General features: G+C 39.0%; 1 pseudogene across 1 annotated transcript; it reads right to left on the bottom strand.

Annotated features, from left to right (window-relative positions):
* Positions 1 to 1,086: 1,086 nt before the first annotated feature.
* Positions 1,087 to 3,714, bottom strand: LOC308233729 (AP-2 complex subunit beta-like; annotated as a pseudogene). The gene is made up of 3 exons: positions 2,939 to 3,714; positions 2,393 to 2,718; positions 1,087 to 1,771 (listed from the first exon to the last, which is right to left on the bottom strand). The product of its transcript is annotated as an AP-2 complex subunit beta-like (transcript).
* Between the last annotated feature and the right edge of the window lie 11,332 nt (positions 3,715 to 15,046).

Here is a 15,046-nt window from a genome sequence, read left to right as displayed (position 1 = left end):
GATCACATAACCACACAATGAGTGATTGACTTGGTATGACTAATTTTAGGACCTCAGGTTTTCTATTTCCATTTTCCCAAAGTAATTTTTCCCCCTCAAAATTTGACAGCAGAATGAAAATGTACCCTTTCACTGTGTAGCTTGATAAGCTGTATCTTCATATGTATTGATCACATCACTTCCATGGCATATGTATTCATATCAAAATACTAAGCCTGATCTATCAGGACCTCTTGAAATGGATCCAGTCTATCGTTACACTTGTATAAGATTTTACAATGCTCTTTCTCCCACTCGATTAATATTTTAACCACATTGTTGACTGTATATTTTTTATGTACACAACATATTTTTTGTCTCAAGACCATTCTGATAGTTGTCCTGTCCCTTCCTGTCTTTTATCACACGCTCACTTCAAGTACACACTGAGTATACAACTGCCATGTCCTCCACCCTTTTATTGCTCCAAATTATCTTTTTAAATATTTCAATGTAAAGGTCACCTTCTCTGTGAAGATTGTCTAATGCACACCTATTCATACAGCCTTGATTTCTTGCTTCATGACCACCTTACCCCACAATGCAGTGTGTTGTCATTTATTATTTGTGTACTTGTGATCTCCTTGATGTATCAATTAACAGTATTTCTACAATAAATTGGAATCATTTAACTTGATTTCTTGTCTCTCTGTGTATGTACCATATATGAGGGTGAGGGGCTGATCAAGAATAATAGAACTGAAACATCAATTCAGTAATACCAAATACAAAGAACAGTCTGTAGAGTATTCATTTTTATCAATGCTTTATCAAATGGGACAATCTATTAATAAACTCAGTTTGGAACAAAAGATCTCACCTGATCTTTCTGTTTCCATGTCCTGTGCTTGTGGGAATCAAAATTACTAAGTTTGTGTCTGGGGTAGCAACAGCAATCAGAGCTCTTTGATATACCATCTAGGAAGATAACTGGGACAATAACATTTGTTCTGAACTCCCCTGATAAAAGCCAATTAAAGAACTGTTTCTGAAAATTATCTTAGAAGTAAAATTTCCCAAATAATTCCCATTCTATGAAGTATGGCTCTACCTACAAAAATTATCTGCATTGGTGCTCCCATGACGTATTGGCAAATGTTTGCAATGGATTCCGTTGCTTCCTTCCATAAAAGCATTGGGAGGCTTGTGGTACACAGAGGCCAAAGAACCAATATGGCAGATAAGCTCATCCAGTAGAGTCAGCCCAGTAAGATCTGTCTTCTCAGAGACTAGTCGCTTCTCAGGCAAGACTACTTCTTTGGCTGTGACATGGTCCATTGAGAGAAACTGCCAATAAATACGGCTCCTATTTCGAAGATCAGGATTATTAGAATCCTGTGTTGCCAAACTCAAGATCTGGTGTACCACCTCCTGTGTTTCTGACGGTTTCTTGAGAAACAGCTTCACTATGGCAGTGAGCAGAGTGAGCTGCCCCTGGGTGCGCTCATCATGAACACCTTCCAGGAAGCTCTCCAGCAACTTATCAACATTGTCGATTCCTCCAGCATATTCTCTCACAATCCAAATCATCTGGTTTGAGCATCTGGCTCATCCAGAGAATCTAAGTTCTCATACAGAGTGACCATGAGCTTTAACACTTGTTGGGGTACTTGTGGAGATGTCCCTGATGACAACAGTCACCTCTTGGGCCACATAATTTACTTTGGTCTGGATGAGATCAAGCAGTGTGCTTACACGACATTCTGTAGATTGCTCCGCCTTGATTGTGAAACTGGACACTAAACGTGTCCAAAGCTGCCTGTCACTACTGAATCAAAAAGCAGAGACAAGGTTGAATCATCTATGAGTCTTTATTTCATATTGGTGGCAATATGGAGTGAGCAGCAGACTTCATGCCCTGAAAAAATCCTGCTCCCCCTTCTTCTGCCAGCTGGCTGACTATATAGGGGTGAGGGAAAATAACTACGCGCAGCTGGGAGTGTAACAACGGGAGGGGAGTGTAGGATCTGCAGTCTGGCCTCCAGGAACTCAAAGTCTGATAACAAGGTGGCTAATCTATGATGTTAAAAACAGCTTAGCCTGTTCTGGAACCAGAGTATGGTTGGTGTTCCTGAGGCAAACTCCCAGATGGGGTCAGGGTCCAGGCACAGCAACCAATTCAAAGCATCTCCTGTCTTTGGTCTGCTTTTAAAATATATTTCTTTTCTGAGTAATGGACCCATCCGGCTTCAAGGTTGCCTTATCTTTTACAGCCCTGTTTTTCTTCTTGCAATACATCCTCCAGTTTCTGGGTCTATAAGAAAACCTCTTATCTATAGTTAGTAAGGTGAATAATCACTAAACAACTGTGGTCCTATTCCTATTACATGTCCTTCCCCTATCAATGGTACACTGTCCAATGGCCCAACAGTCAGCATCCACCTCTGTGACACATTCCTTCAGCTCTGCCAGAACCTGAGTAATATTGGCTTAGGATGCCAAATGGATCTGATGTCCAACTTCTCCAGTTTAACACAGATGGAATCATCCTTCACAAAGAAGACTGTGATTTCCTGATTTAAGATTTCAGGCCTTTTCTGGACAATTAGGTTGATGTTTCTTAGGGCAACATACTACACCTCTGGCTTCCCAGACAGCAGAGTGACAGGGGAGGGCCAACTTCTTCAGCAGCATATTATAGTAGTCAGATTCCTTGGGTAACAACTCTAGAAGTTTTTTCTTTTTTAAATATATTTTATTGATTTTTTACAGAGAGGAAGGGAGAGGGATAGAGAGTTAGAAACATCGATCAGCTGCTTCCTGCACACCCCCTACTGAAGATGTGCCCACAACCAAGGTACATGCCCTTGACTGGAATCGAACCTGGGACCCTTCAGTCGGCAGGCTGACGCTCTATCCACTGAGCCAAACCGGTTAGGCAACAATCTAGAAGTTTCACTAGGACTCTTACTGCTGAAAGCACCACTGCTGTGTTGGATGAGATAGCTGGGGAGTTACTTATTCACAGATGCTCTGAGCCTCCTGATCATCTTTAGGGCTGTAATTGGGCAGGAAGTCCAGGATAAAAATCTGGCCCTATTCAGTGCATTAATTCAGGGATGTCAGCAGCTTATTAACATTCTGTGGGTTCAGATCCAGTAAGTTGCTGTTTAGGTGAGAGTCACTGATTTCAGATAACACTGATACAGCATTAGCCATCACCACTGGATTTGAATCTGCTATGAGATCCCACAGAGAATTCAGAAATCCCTGATCTTCCACCATTTGGGCATTGATATCATAGAGTTTTGCCATGCAGACTGCTGCTGTTTTCCAAACATGGGGGTCTTCATTTTTCAAGCACTTGGGGAGGGGCTCACAGAGATATTCTGTCATCTTGTCTACCTGGATGCACTCCATGGTACTGACTGCCAAGGCCAAAATCCAAGGATTGGGATAACCACAGTCCTTAGCAAAGCTGTTGACAGCCATGATGGCCATGTCTGTCTGATTGATGGCATGGTTCATCCAGTAGAGATACACAAGCTTCTTTAGTTCCAGGTCCTTAGTCTGTACACAGTTCGCTATATCTGGAAAGAGAGAGCTAACATCCTCCCCCACAGACATAGCAGCAATCACTTTCTTCCCAGGCCCCTTCCTCTTTTCATTACTGAGTTTAGCCTTTAATTCAAAGATTTGTCCTTTTTTATTGGTTATAAAGTACTTGGAGTCCATTATGGTGTTGGCTCTTTAATGTGCACTGGAGGCAGGGGCTGGGATCAGCATTTCTTTTTAAAAATGCTTTGGCTAGATGCACTCATTCCATATGATCTTTAAATTAATGTCAAGTTCAACAATTGGTTTTTTTGAAATACATTTTGGAATAACTGACATCCAGAAATATGTCAGTGTAGTCAAGTCTCTTTTTATATTCCGTAATAAAAAATGCTCATCTTTCCTCATATAAGTTCTTCACACTTCAACTTACGTGAATTACTGATTATTTTACCCATCTGGAGCTTGACTTCTTTATTTTCCCCAAAGAGCCCAACCCTTCCTTTCTGCCTCCATAGGCCCACTCAAGTGTCTTTCTGGTACCACTCCTGCTAGATCAAAAGAAAATGAATACATGGTGGAAATTTTGCATCTTAATTCTTTATGTTTTAGATAATGCTGAATATTCTATCTGCTTTCTTAAAGTTGCATGTACACACATGCACACACACATGCACGCACACACACACATGCGCGCATACACATGAGTGTACCAGTAGAACACTACACATAAATCAAAGAAGCTCCATTCATTTTTACAACTATCATGGATTTGTGTACTTTTTACAACTGCCCAGCAGATGGTAGCAAAGTGTCCTGAGGAAGGGCAGAGGGCATTATAAAGGTTAGTGGCTAAACTGTCCATTTGGAGGTAATAGGACTTAAGTAGGCAGGAGACTTCTCAGTTTCATCTGAGACCCAAAGAGAATAGATAACACAAGGCGGGGGTTGGGGGAGGGGGAAGACAGTGGGAGGAATCTGGGCCAGGAACAGGCCATTTTTAGATTGGAGAATTTTATTATCAATATTGTTTAGAATTGCTTTACACTTAGGTGATAAAGACAGATGGCAGTTTTGGTGTTGCTTTAAAATTTTCTACAGACAGTGCTCCCCCTTGTTGCCTGTACCTGGAGGGACCACTCCTATCACCCTCTTCTTGATTTGCCTGGTAGATGACCATTGCTTCCAATTTACAAAGTGAAATGCCATTCACCCAAGAACAAATTACAAAAGAGCCCCAAATGGTTTTCTCAACCAGCCTTTGAAGAAAAGACATTTAAAGATTTAGATGAGACTAAGAGTATTTTTTTTCTTTTTAATTTTTTTTATTAAGGTATTATATGTGTACATATCTTACCATTGCCGCCCCCCTCCCCACCCCACTCCCATACATGCCCTCACCCCCCAATGTTTTGCATCCATTGGTTATTCTTATATGCATGCATGTAAGTCCTTCGGTTGATCTCTTATTTCCCCCACCTCTCCCTAACCTTCCCGCTGTAATTTGACAGAGACTAAGAGTATTTTATTAGAAACAGAAGATTGCTTGAAAACTTTGTTGGAGAATTTCATTATTATGCTAAGTGAAATAAGCCAATTGGAGAAAGACAAATATCACATGATCTCACTTATTTGAGGAATCTAATGAACAAAATGAATTGACCAAAAAAATAAGACCCGAAGCAGGGAGGCATGGAACAGACTGACATACTTCAATGTGGGGTTGGGGGAATGAGAAGAGATAACTCAAAGAACTTATATATTTATATGCATAGCCCATGGACACCAGCAATAGGGTGGTGAAAACCTGGGTGAGTGGGTAGGGGCTGGGAAAGAGGGGGGGCGGGGAATGGGAGACACCTGTAATCAACAATAAAATAAATAAATAAAAAGAAAATTAACTTCTGTGTGAGAGTAGGAGGAAGGGGACTTTTCCCCCCTCTTCTTTAAGCTCAGAGAGACAGGATTCAATGGGACCATATGGGGATCTTATTGTAAATAGATTCTCACAGTTTGGGGAAGGCAGTAGATTTGAGTCTAACATACTCGGAGGAATCCAAAAAGGCTAAGACTGGGGCTTTGGACACTGATGGCCAGTGTATTTATTTATTGCTGAGTAATGAATTACCACAATCTTAGAGGTTTAAAACAACACACCTTTATTATTTCAGTATCTATGGGTCAGCACTCTGGGCATGGCTTGATTGCATTGTTCGCTTCAGGATCACACAATGCTGAAATCAAAGTGTTGGCAGGGTTTTGGTGTCAACTGAGGCTTGACTAAGGAAAGTCACTTTCAAGCTTCCACTGTTGTTATCATAATCCAATTCTTAGTAGTTGTAGGACAACGGGCCCCATTTTCTCGCTGGTGTTTATTGGAGGTCTTTGTAGGCTGTTGGCTAGAGGCCACTCTCAATTCCTAAATGCTGTTCACAGTTCCTTGCCACATAGAGGCCCCTAAATAGCTGCCTGCTTCCTCAAAGCCAGCAAGGAAGAGAAAGAGACAGATGCTATAACCTTCTACACTGCAACTATTTAACCACATATACATAGTCAAATACAGCCAGACGCCTTTGCCTTATTCTACTGATTTAAAGCAAGCCACTGGTCTTGCCTATACCCAAGGGAGGCAATCACAAAAGACATGAGTTCTAGGAGGCAGGAATCCTGAGAGCCTGCCTAGAGTCTGTCTGCTACAACTATACAGGAAGAATAGGTGTTATTGGGATGGCCTGTCCTACATGTAAGCCATGTGAAAGAAACTACAGCTGGGTGGTCTTAGAGCTCGCTCCAAAAGGACATCAGGAGGAAACAAGGAGACCTTGAAGCTGGAGATTTTCTCAGGACACTCAGGGATGGGACAAAGGAGGAACCAAGAGCAAACAGCTGAGTAAGTGCATTAGAATTTTGAGGGAACCACAGCTAATAAATCCCATGATGGAACCACATGACGTCCAACCCCTGACGTCAAGTTGGGAAGGTACCAATGAAGGAAGACATTTTCTGCTCCTCAGCTCTTCTCATTCTTACCCTTAGCTCAGCAAGAATCAGAAATCCCTATTAGCAATCTAGCAAAGGACAGATTAAAAAAAAGAGAGAGAACATTTCTTCTTCCCATTTTAGACAGGTGTTCTGTCTAAAGCAGACCCAAACTGAGGAAAGGAAATGTGTTCACTGTCATTGACAACTGAGTTTTGATTCTTGAGTAAGATTGTGCATTTTAGTTATTGAAGGGACTGGAGAACTCTTCACTTGCTGTCAGTAATTCATCTTAGATTTTAAATAAGAAGCTGAAGGCAACTAGGCACACTGAGGATGTTTGGAAAGGACAGTTGTGGGGAAAGAGTAATGCTGTTTCCTTTGAACACTGTGAGGCACAAAGATTTTGAAAATCTGAATAGGAGAAAAGGGCTATATTAGTTTTGGGTTCTCCATGTTGCATATATTCATGCTTTAGGAATTGAACTATTAAATTCCTTGATGCCATATGATTTCCTTAAAGAAGACTTGGTTATTTGCCAATGATACATCTGATAAGGGGTTAATATCCAACATTTAAAAAGTACTCATATAACTCAACAAAACAACAGTCCAATTAAAAAATGGATGGAGGACCTGAATATAGACTTCTCCAAAGAGAACATACAGATGGACAATAGACTTATGAAAAGATGCTCAACATCACTAATCATCAGAGAAATGCAAATTAAAAACACAATGAGATATCACTTCATACCTGTTGGAATGGCTAGTATTAATAAATCAACTGACAACAAGTGCTGGCAAGGATGTGAAGAAAAGGGAACACTGTGGAAGTGCTGATTGGCGCAGCCACTATGGAAGATAGTATGAAAGTTCCTCAAAAAATAAAACTAGAACTGCCTTACACCCCAGTGATTCCACTTCTGTGTATATATCCAAAGAAACCCAAAACACTAATTCGAAAAGATACATGCACCCCTATTTTCACTGCAGCATTTGTACAATAGCCAAGATATGCAAGCAATTTGCATTTATCTAAGGAAATATCAGAGAGCAAATTCACTAAGCACTTGCTGAGGGGGAAAGTGTGGGGTTTTCCAGCTGGTAAAAAGGAAGCTTTCTGCTGGTTGTGTAAATAGTAGACTGAAAACGAGCACTCTGGGTGGGAAAAATGAATTGTTTAAAACAAGTCCTGTTGTTCAAAGTTTATAATCATTCTCTAGCTTCAGTGGATTAAATTAGTTGTATTGAGACACAAACTCAGCTTTGATTTATTTCCTAGAAACAATTATCTTTTGCACTCAAAATTAATTGCTAGCCAAAATTATAGAAAAACATTGATGAGCAATTTTTTAAAATGCCATTGAAATTTGATATAATATAGGGGCTGTGTGTGGAGGTTTAAAGATTAAATATAAAATTCTTCCAAATAATATATTTTAATAATATCTGCAAAGTGATAGTAAAATGGTTCTATATCCACTCTCACTGTCTGATTTAAGAAAATACTTAGGAAGACATCTTATCAAGTCTTAAACATGCCATTTCATAATTTTCCAAATATTTGCAGCTAGATCTTTAAATGAGCTCATAACTAGTTACTTGAAGTATGCAAATAAATTATCATTCCTTTGATTATGGGAAGAGGAAAGGAAGCTGATGTTGAATCACCCAGCTTGCTATTGTACAGCTCCCATGAGGATGAAAACCCAGCTCACCAAGAAATTACCTTGCAAATTCAACACTAATTGTAAACAGATAATTTACCTCTCTCTATCTGGCCTCTCTGTCTTTCACCAAAATGATGGTGAGTTTATTCAGCAATAGTATAGTGCACAGCTAAGAGACTATATTTTCCAGTCTTCCTAGTGGACAGAAATGGCAGTGTGACATGGCTCTGGCCAATGAGTCCTAAGAGGAATTTTGCTGGGAGATTCTTGGGAACGTGCCCATTTCTTATTTAAGGTATCACTCATCCTTTTCATATCTTTCTTCTTCCTATGGGAAGGTGAAAGGAAGCTGATGGTGAAACATTCAGCTTGCTACTGTACAGCTCCCAGGCGGATGAAAGCCCACTACGAATAGTTGAGCAGGAAGATAGAGGAGCTCAAAACACTGAGGATGTCATGAATCTTCTTCATTAGCTCTAGACAGCCTCCCCTGAAATCTTGGATAACCTTACTTTCCTAAGCTTTGGTGTTTAGGAATCTGTGGCATAGAACTAAATGCAATCTCTGATTGACAAACTAACATAGGCGTCTCTAGAAAGAATAAACATAGTTCATGCAAATGAGAAAATAAACCTGAAGATATCCTAACAGAGCAAGGTTCAAAATGATCTTCACTAATAATTATCTTATATACCTCTTCCGACACTCTAGGACATGCCATTATTTAATACTAGAGGCCCAGTGCACAGATTTGTACACATTGAAAGGAAATTAATTAGAAGAAATATTTTAGAGGCTGGAGAGGGATGGCGGGAGGTTGGCTCAAGGGCCAGTTCAGTCCCAATCAATTGGTCGGACCCCAGCAGCAAGCTAACCTACCAGTTGGAGTGTCTGCCCCTGGTGATCAGAGTGCATTATAGCGACCGGTCGAAACAGTTGGACACTTAGCATATTAGGCATATATATATATATATATATATATATATATATATATATATATATATACACACACACACACACACACACACACACACACACACTAGAGGCCCGGTGCATGAAATTTGTGCGGGGGGGGGCATTTCCTCAGCCCAGCCCCACGCAGCCTGCTGTTCAGTCGTTACTGTGACGGAGTCCTGTACAATTTGCATATTCCTCTATTATTAGTATAGATTATAGTTGTAATGGCCTTAGAGAGTCTCTGGTTTTGTTCATCCCTAGCATTAAACAGGTTGGGAAATGGGGCTGCCCTGAGTTATGATTCAGACTCAGAGCTCCTAACTCCAAGGCCGGTATTGTTTCTTTTGTGGTGTGTTGCCTACAGGGACTCATATAAACTGTTCTCTTCCATTGATTATTAATGCTCTACAGAACTATTATTACCTTAGGGAAGCAAGATTAGTTAATAAGGGAACAAATGTTGTTATTATACCAGCCTATTATTACACCAATTATCACTAGCCTATTATTATACCAATTTGGATTTTCAGGGTCTCATAAATACTTTTACCTATAACTGCATCAAAATATCTCAAGGTGACTCTGGACATAAGTAGATCATGGATGTGGGCCATTAATTATCTTCAAATGCAATTGTTGAGGAGACCACAGATTTAGCTAGCAAATTGCCTGTGCTAGGACCAGGGACACATCAATTTGTTTCCGTGAAAGTTTCATGTATGAAAAACACAATGAGCTTGGAGTATGAAAAACAGGATTCAATTCCTAGCTTGTACAATTACAGCTGTGTGAATAATCATATGGAAATTTTGGCAGCAGGATTATTTGTGTTGTAATTTTTAGTGAGGGGATTGTTTGTATGTATGTCTGTGTCTGCATTTTTTATGTATTTTGGTTCTCCTGGTTTCTGTATGGCTTCTCATGTCTATAGCAGTGACATCAGCCCAGGTAAATTTCTGAGACATCAACTAGACATTGGCTTCCCATTTGTTCACTGTACACATAGGAAAATGTAGAATAATCAGATGTGTGACTTTACCAGATGTGCATGTTTCCAGAACTTCCCGTTCATAATGACACACGAAGGGAGAAGCCACTTCATGTCAACAGAAGTATCTATTGCCTCCCGTGAAGATATGTGGGTTAGAGATGCTCTCCTGTGCTGTGGATAGTGAGCAGAGCTGTGAAGAATTAAAACCTATAATTTACTAATGTCTTTCTAATGTATTGTCTTTCTATTTAGTGGTATAAGAATGATCTAACCTGCTCTAATATCCCTTACATAGAGACAAAATTCTGGCCCACTTAGCTGTTGATACTCTTGCTTTTAAATATAAATAGTACAACACAATGCAAGTGGATTTTATATTTGTGAATTTAAGGCATTTGAAAACTATGTACCATTACTGTACTTGAATTTGAAAAAAAAGGGTAAGGCAAAATCTAGGTGGCCTAATTTCAAGGCCAGTATTATTTCTTATGGTCAACCAATAAGTTACAAAAAAAGCGACACATTAAAACTTAAAGTAAAAAAGAAAAAGAAAAGAATGATCCCTGGTGGAATAAACAATGTTAAGAAACAAAAAGGCATTTTTACCTACTTATAGAGAGACATTAACTTCATTATAAATTCTGTCAAATTTAATGAAGCCCTATTGATTTCTAAAAGTTTGTAAAAATTTAGAATAATAGGTACAGTGGACTCTCAGAGGAAAAAGGAAAAAAATGAAGTGTATTAAAAGGAACAATGTCGTTTCAGTTAAGGGAAGTGGACAATGACCTGGCGAAGATAAGAAACAGATGTACATTGTTATCAGGCCCATTTTTAAGAAGTCCTTTTGTATGAAGCTACTTTTTAACAGACATTAACAACAGAAATTTATAACAGTGTTAACAGTATTTGGTTTAGAAAAAAAAATGTGCAAGATTTACTTGACTCTCCTAATTATGGCAAATTCTTGGAACAGATAGCTTAGTCAAATTCAATTGCAAAGACAGTTGTCTGTCTTCTCCCCAAATTTATCACAGAATAAAGAAGCATAGGGGTCTGTCAATGTTTTTGTGTTTGGGAAATTCAATATTATATTACAAAGGTTTGGAAAGCAAATTAGTTGAGGCTTCCTAAAATGCCTTACATGTCTTCTAAATCAGGTAAGTGGTCACCACTCACACTAAACTGATGCCATGTAAATGTAAGCATTGGATTGTAATAACTAACACCTTAATAAAAATGAACTCACATCCAGACAAGTACTACACATTATGTGAATAGTGGACTAATATTAAAGTGTGCCAATATTAAACAGAAGGGATTAATGAAAAATCTTTGTTAACATGAGCATTTTAAATAATTTAAAATTTATAGATAGAATGATAAAAATTTCCTACACTTCCATTTTTGTGCTTATATTCAACAGTTTTGTTCCTCATAGCATTTAAATTAGAGGGTGAAATCAATAGAGAAAAACAATTGTCATATGTTTGATAAAATGTCTCTTATATTTTAAAAAAGTAAAAAGCAATATTCTAAGTAATATTGTCATCTAACAACATTAAATATTACTGTATTTCAGTATACACTGAGTGGCCAGATTATTATGATCTCTGAAGGCATAATAATCTGGCCACTCAGTGTATGTGTGTATTCATGCACCAGGCCTCTAATATATATATATTAGAGGCCTGGTGCATGAATTCATGCATGGGTGGGATCCAGCCAGCCTGGCCAGGGGGAGGGGACATGGGCGGTTGGCTGGCCTGCTGGTCGAACTCCTGGTTGAGGGGACAATTTGCATATTAGCCTTTTATTATATAGGATATACACTGAGTGGCCAGATTATTATGTGTTCAGAGATCATAATAATCTGGCCACTCAGTGTATTTACTATGTTAAAATTAATATTTTTTCAAGAAGATTGAGAATATAGAGGATAGAATTGGTACCTAGGTGGCAAAGTTTTTGCCTCATCTAATGGAAATTATATTCAAGTTTTTAGGAAAATAATTTATTTTTATAACTGTAAAATCAGGTACAAATGTGTTAACTGCTAATTTTTCAGAAGAAGGTGTCCTATTAATAAGTAAATTATATCTGCTCAATACATGCATAGATGCCCTTGAATCTTCTTTGTGTGTTTTTTAAAAAAATCTTTATTGTTGAAAGTATTACATAAGTCCTGTCCCTGCCTCCCCTCCCTCCCCGCCCCTGCATTGATCTCTTCCATCACGTCTCCATCCCCCATCCCCCACTTCAGGCCCTCCCCACCCCATTGTCTGTGCCCATGGGTTATGCATATATGCATACAAGTTCATTGGTTGATCTCTTCCCACTCACCCTCCTTTGTCTTCCCTCTGAGGTTCGACAGTCTGTTCCATGCTTCTATGTCTCTGGATCTATTTTTTCATCAGTTTATTTTGTTTATTAGATTTCACATATGAGTGAGATCATGTGATACTTACCTTTCTCTGACTGGCTTACTTCGCTCAGCATAATACTCTCCAGGTCCATCCAAGCTGTTGCAAATGGTAAGAGTTCTTTCTTTTTCACAGTCAAATAGTATTCCATTGTGTAAATGTACCACAGTTTTTTATCCACTCATCTGCTGACGGGCACTTAGGCTGTTTCCAAATCTTAGCTATTATAAATTGTGCTGCTATGAACATAGGGATGCATATATTCTTTCTGATGAATGTTTTGGGTTTCGTAGGATATATTCCTAGAAGTGGGATCACTGGGTCAAATGGGAGTTTCATTTTTAATTTTTTGAGGAAACTCCATACTGTTTTCCATAGTGGCTGCAACAGTCTGTATTCCCACCAGCAGTGTTGCGTATAATCTTCTTTGTTCTTACTCACAGACCACCAACAGTAAAACACTTTCACATAAAGGACAGCATGATTAAGTAATATTCAATTATATATATGTACCACAACTTTAATTCACTTACCTGTTGATGGGCACTTGGGTTGCTTGCATATATTGGCTATTGAAAAATAATGCTGCAATGAACATAGGGGTGCATATATCTTTTCCCTTTATTTATTTTTTAAATTAAATTTTATTGGGGTGACATTGGTCAACATGAACATATAGGTTTCATGTGTGGATTTCTAAGTTACAAAGTCTGGGTCCCAGTATGAGGTGACAGGAGAAGACGTGACTTTGGGTGGTGGGCATATATTCTATTGAATTAATGTTTTGGATTTCTTCAGATATATACCCAGAAGTAGAATCACTGGGTCATAAGGCAGTTTAATTTTTTGAGGAACCTCCATATCTGGAGGAGAGGAAAAAATCTCAGTCACCTCCATTCAAGGTCAGTAGAGAGCTGAGACACACTTACACTTTCACTAGCTTCACAGTCAGCTTGGGGTGGGAGGATGGGAAACTGGGAAATCCTTAGATGAACCCTTGAAGCAATTTTAACACCAAGAGTCATTTGCCAGTCTAGAGCACCAGGATTCGTTGGAAAGGGCTGAGGATATTTCAATCAATGACAGAAGAATGAGTTTAGAGTAAACGTAAAAAAAATTACACATAGAGACCAGAGATTAATTTAGAGAGAAAGTACATTTTTCAATAAAGAGGGTGGAAGAAGATGTTGCACCAGGAATACAGATTTTCTTGAATTTTATTACTAGTATATGTTAGACTCAATGCAGGGCATTTTATATAGGACTCACATACATGACTTTATATATGACTTACTCCTCACAGAAAATTCAGAAGAACTTTTTATTATGATTTTATATATGATAAAACTGAACTGATATTCAACTGATTTTTCCATACATTCCTTCTGAGACTCAGAAGAGATGTGAGAGAAGCCCAAATGACCAAGATTCTTCTTTGGCAATTTGTTCAAAGCGGGTCACAGACCCAGAAAGTTCTGAACCATGACGGTGTTCTTCAATTAAGATGATGTTTGTCATGGGGATAAAGATGACAAAATGATAGACTATTGCTGAGGTGTAAGCCTGAACTCAGCTGCCAAGAGACTTGGATCCTCATCCTGCTTTTTCCCCTGACTTGACCTGTGATCTGTGGTTTGTTCAGCAACACCTAGTCTTGAAACTAAAGAGATGGAATTAAAATTCTCTCCAAGCATTTTATAAATTTCTTAAACCCCACTGGCTTAGATTTTCTCCTCTCTTAGGGGCCAGTCTTTCCAGCCTTCAGGAAATTGAGAAAGCATGGAGCATGACATGCTGCTAGCTGTTGCTACTGCCACCTTAGCCATGCCCCTCCTTCTGAGCAAAGGCTGTTCTCTGAGCCTCCTTAAAAGGAATGTGAAAATAGAAACAATGTTCCCTCAACAATCTGAACTTCCCAGAATGTGAGCTTGTTTTCAGTCCTGATGGCTCTGCCTCTGATTCCAATGACATCCTTCCAAAGATGTGCCTGGACTTTGCTGAGCATGAAGTTAGGAAGATTTGAAGCCAGAGGCAGAGAATGAAGAGGCAAACAAAAGAAGTACCAACTAGGAAATGAGTCCCCATGGGTTGCTTTCAGTTTGCCAAGACCTGGGAAACGGGAAAATAAATTCTCCCAAATTCAAATTAACGTTACCATTATCACTAATTATTGAGTGCCTACTTTTCATACGCTCTTAACATCCTTTCTCTTTATTTTTCCCAACAGCCATATAGTGGAATTATTATTATCCACCCCCATCTAGTAGGTAAGAAAATTCAGGCCAAAAGGAACTAGTTGAATTACCTATAGGCATGCAGGAAACAAATTCTAAACGGGGCCATGCAACTCACTCGCCCTCACAAACTCTTTCTTGTGTGTTACTTCTATTTTGTGTTGTTTTCCAGACCTTGACATTTAGAAAGAGGAAACTGATGTACTTTTTTATGTAGAAACTGTGCATAAGTACAACAAGACTCAGATCTTATGT

This window comes from Plecotus auritus, assembly GCF_963455305.1.
Source record: "Plecotus auritus genome assembly, chromosome: 9".
Classification (NCBI taxonomy): domain Eukaryota; kingdom Metazoa; phylum Chordata; class Mammalia; order Chiroptera; family Vespertilionidae; genus Plecotus; species Plecotus auritus.
Note: the sequence above shows the minus strand (reverse complement) of the source record. Positions and strands in the feature narration are given on the sequence as shown.